General features: G+C 31.8%; 1 long non-coding RNA gene across 1 annotated transcript; it reads right to left on the bottom strand.

Annotated features, from left to right (window-relative positions):
• Positions 1 to 705: 705 nt before the first annotated feature.
• LOC137826232 (uncharacterized) lies at positions 706 to 1,524 on the bottom strand. Its single transcript, XR_011083440.1, has 2 exons — positions 1,411 to 1,524; positions 706 to 999 (listed from the first exon to the last, which is right to left on the bottom strand). It is a non-coding gene; the product is annotated as an uncharacterized LOC137826232 (long non-coding RNA).
• Between the last annotated feature and the right edge of the window lie 3,361 nt (positions 1,525 to 4,885).

Below are 4,885 nucleotides of genomic sequence, written 5' to 3'. Positions count from 1 at the left end.
TTTTTTCTATAATATATTAAAACAGTTATCAGAAGCAGTTTTGAATGTAGAAAGATTTTTTTTAATTTAATTTTCTATATCTAAATTTCTTGGTTGCTTATTTTATAACCATTTTTTTCTCTTCGCTCTTTCTCACTTTATATATCTTTTTTCTCAAATCTCTTAAAACCTAATAACATGCTCATTGTATCTCTCATACATATACATATAATAAAAAAAAATACGTTTGCACAGGTGCATAACGCCTATGTTCCCACTACTGTTATGTAATGTAAGATTGGATTTTCTCTCAAATCAAACGTTAAACCTCCTCGTAATTATAGTAAATAAACTATTAAAATAAAACTTTATGAATATTTTTAATTTTTTCATAAAAAACGTTATAATATTATAATATTTACATTAACGATAATTTAACATGAAATGTTTTAATAATCTAGTTCACATGGGAGATTCGTTCATCATGAAAAAACTGAAAAATAATTTATTTCAATAATTTTCTTAAAAATTTAAAGTTTAGATTAAAAATGAAATTCATAATGTATTAGGGACAAAAACACACTTAACCCTTAATTATATCATCTAAAAATTTAATGAAATAATAATAAGTTAAAATGATAACTGTGGACCACATATAAATTTTCAAATAAAACGCTTAGTTTTAATTATGTTATTAAATAATTTTAAAATACGAAAGAAGGGAAATGACGAAGATTAATCTCAAATTGAATATGGATAATCAAATTCAAGCACAATACACAAATTTCTGACTAATCGAAGTTTGAATGCAAAGTTGGGATGTAAAGTTTATTGTATTTTCATTGACGGAAGACTTAAGTTATGTGAAACAGCAGCATATGATAATCCCAGGAACCACTCCTTCACATGATCCCCCACGCTTGAAGCCCTTGCTAACACAGCTCTGAGCACACTGTGTGTTACTAACACATTTCCCTTTTTGGCATTTTGTTCCTGGGAGATCAAAATCTTGTGCTAATCCTGTATTCACCACAAATATATTAAAAATGGAAAAAAAGTTATACATATGTCTCCACCAAAATAAATTACTTTTCTGATACGTGGATCTGATAATGGAGTTATAAAAATAATATCAAGATTTTATACCATCTTAGAATATGAATTAGGATTTAACTCAAGAATACATTGCCCATGTGTCTAAAATTGATATACCTTAATGAAAAGAAATTAACAGCAACTTTATAAATTTCTTAGAAAAAGTTAAAATTCATTTGAAAAAAATAACTTGTTGGGTCATGCATATCTAAAATCCAGAAGCTTATCTCCCACTAGCACACTAGAAACACTGAGAAGACAAAAAAAACATTTTTTCACTTGAATGTTAGATTGAAACTGCAACTTAAGAGATAAAAAGCCATTATTTCTCTTTACCTGAAGAAAAAAGCAAAGCAATGCATAAAAACCCCAAAAGAAAAGTTTGGTTGATGCGAAAAGCCATTCTGCAGAATTTTTTTCACCGCATATGCTTACTTAGAAGGCTGGTGTGAAGACTTCAAAGGATTCAATGGAGATATATAGTGCCTCTACAATAAAATAATGTTACTTTATGAGATACTTTTATTTACACATTTTATTTCTTATTTTATTCTTTATTATGAAAAAACTTGAGATGAACAAAAGAAAAGAAGAAAGACAAAGGATATGAGAAAGAATATATCTTCTATTTTATATTCCTTATTTAAATCAAAGCATAGTAAATATACACCAGCAATATATCTAGTTAAAGACAAAAAATAAAACAAAGAGTCAATAAATGTTAGAATAAGAAAAGACAAAATAAAAGATAGACATATGTACAAATAGAAACAACTAAAAATTAGAAAAGACAAAATAAAAGATAGACATATGTACAAATAGAAACAACTAAAAATTAGAAAAGACAAAATAAAAGATAGACATATGTACCAATAAAAACAACTAAAAATTAGATAAGACAAAATTAATATTAATTTCCTTCTAGAAGGCCTTGTATCCATCCATATTCTTTGTTACCCACTGCAAGATGGGAAATAAATATTGATGAGATCCAGCTTGGAACAAATACTCTCGAGAGATTAAGACTTTAAGACTACTTTGGTATAAATGTCAGATAATTACTCTATGGTAGAAATGGGAAACAAATGTATGAGACATTTCTTTAATTTTTTTCCTAACAATGTGATTATCTATTTCTATGTGTTTCGTACGCTCGTGAAACACTGGATGATTTGTTACAATGGATCTTGTTGAGTCATTGTCACAATATAAAAGAGATGGTTGCTCAAAAGGAATTTTGAAATCTGGAAGAAGATAAGTTAGCCATTGTATTTCAAATGTAATAGTGGTCATTGTCCTGTATTTAGCTTTACAAAAACTCTTTGATATTGTTCATTGCTTCTATGATTTCCAGGATATGAGGGAATTCATAAGATACACATTAAATCAATGTTTGATTGTCAAGATTTACTATCATAAAAGACTTTTAAATGAGTAGAAGTGTTGGAAGAGAAAAATAAACCAAAACTCAGTGCTCCTATAATATATCTGAAAATTCTAATTGCTGCATTATAGTGAGCAATTGCAGACTTAACAAGAAACTAAGAAAGTTGTTGCACAAAAAAGATTATGTCAGGTCGGGTATTAGTGAGATACAATTTCAGAGCATAAAATTTTCCTGCATATCCATTCATAACTGCTCCATCAACTCATTCATTTTACAATATAAATCTGTGTAAAAATCTGCTACCCACATTGGTTGCCCATTTTCGGTTCTCACCATTTAACATACCCAAGGTGCCGAATTTCAACTGGCTGAAATATGAGAAATTGGCTGAAACAAGGTCTGCACTGAAGCACCAGAAACTGAAAAAGCTGCTGGAATTAACTGGTAATGTGTACCCTGATTTAGTTAAGGTGTTTTACACAAATCTAACTTTGGATGGAAAGAACATTGTATCCTATGTGAAAGGAATCAAAATGAAGGTCACCAGTGAAGTCTGGAATTCAGTGGCTGGAATCAAATATTCTGGTCTAAAGGTTGGAAAAGGGAACACAAGTGGAATTCAGGAGTTCAACAAACTTCAGTATTACAGAAGCTGTATGAGGAACCCTACCCAGAGCATAAGCAGATTCCATGCAGGTAATCTGAACCTAACACCACGACTTGTTGCCTACATCATAGCATGGCAGCTCATCCCTAGAGGTACAAATCATGTTGTTTTACATGAAGAGGATTTAATCCTTTTATACTCATCATGAATCTGATCAAGGTTGACTGGGTGTATATCATCAATGAGCATATGTTGAAATCCAAAAGATTAACTGATTATCGCTTTCCTTATGCTATACTTGTTGAACCAAGTGGTGTTCAAGCTTTGAAGAATCCAAACCCTTTGAAGGATGTTGAAGCCTTGGTGATGAGAATCACATAAAGGAGGCCTTTAATAATGAAGGACAAGGTCACTCGCCCTCACACTTAAAGTTCTTCTTATTAATCTTTGCAAAAGTTGAAGTCCAAGTCCAAAAAGGCCAAGCAAAGCCCAAGCCCAAAGCTCAAGCCCAAAAAAGGCCAAGTCAAGCCCAAGTCCAAACCATGAGGGGCAAGGCCAAACAATAAATAAAAGAGCATCATGTGAATTTCTTTTTGGATAGTTATAGGAGGTATGAATATTAAATAAAGAGTGTGAGCTTAGTAAGGGGGGTGTAGAAATAATAGGGAGGTGCCAAAGTGAGAGGGTAAGCCACACCTTCCTCATGTCTATAGTTGGCGCCACTTTCATGTAATTTGGGGGAAATTTTGAATTTGATTAGCTTTACATTTCAACACCTCTAGGCTATAAATTAAGGTGTTGCCCTTGTATTTTTCAGATTTGAATTTTAATTAGAGAAACTATACTCAATTTTTGAGAGAGCATTGGAGAGCTTTGTGCCTTCTTCACTAGTCTTATCTTGATGGTTCAATGGTTACCTCAAGTGGCGGCTTGCACACTTATCTTGGAGTCTTCATCCTCCTAGTGGCGTGATCATCCAACCATTCCTCCATCTTCATGAGCTTTCTCTTCTCCTTCCTTCCTTCTCTTTTAATTGTCATGTCTTAGCTTGATTCTCTTGAATTTTCTGTTCGGTATTTTCAGTTCTTTTAGTTTTAGTTTTGCTTCGGTGCATTTGTGTTCTTGGCTGTTCTTCATCTTTTCTTCTTCAATTCTAGTCTTTTGTTCGGTGCATTTCAGTTTTTGTGTTGTTTAATCGGTGTAATTGCTTTTCCTTCCATTCTAATCGGTTCAATTTGACAATAATTGGAACTTCCATATGAGTTTGTGTTTTGGTACTAGTTTTGGTGAGTTCTTGTTCATAGAACCTTGATCCAATTCTATGATAAAGTGCCTATCTCATAACCAACTCAAGATGATTCCTAAGAATGTCAAGAATCATTCTAATTGTGCTAGTGGAATCACATCACTTGGTTGTGATTGTTGTTGCTGTGCTGTCTTAGTTAGGATCTGGGGTAGTTTGAGTATATGTAATCCACCCCTTGATTGAATCCAAAGCATAGGCATTCTCAATCTTTTTGAAAGAAAAATGTTTTTCAAACTAAGTTAAAAACAACCGATTATTTTGTCGAAACAACTGATTGTTTATACTTAGATGTTTTTAGAAAAGATTGAAAACTGTTTTTCAAATGGTTGAGCTGTTAAAACCAAAACAACCGATTGATTCGAGGAAACAACCGATTGTTTATTTTGGTACCATAACAGAAAAACTGTTTGATCTTTGACTGAGCTTTAAATGTTTTAATTGCTTACGCTCTAGTCTTTAAATGCTTTGACCAAGCTTTAAATGCAATTAAAGAGTTTGTTAAGATTTGATA

The sequence above is a fragment of the Phaseolus vulgaris genome, chromosome 8, assembly GCF_051622355.1.
Source record: "Phaseolus vulgaris cultivar YP4 chromosome 8, ASM5162235v1, whole genome shotgun sequence".
In the NCBI taxonomy this organism is placed as follows: Eukaryota; Viridiplantae; Streptophyta; class Magnoliopsida; order Fabales; family Fabaceae; genus Phaseolus; species Phaseolus vulgaris.
The sequence above is the reverse complement of the archived record's forward strand: the minus strand, read 5'-3'. Positions and strand labels throughout refer to the sequence as shown.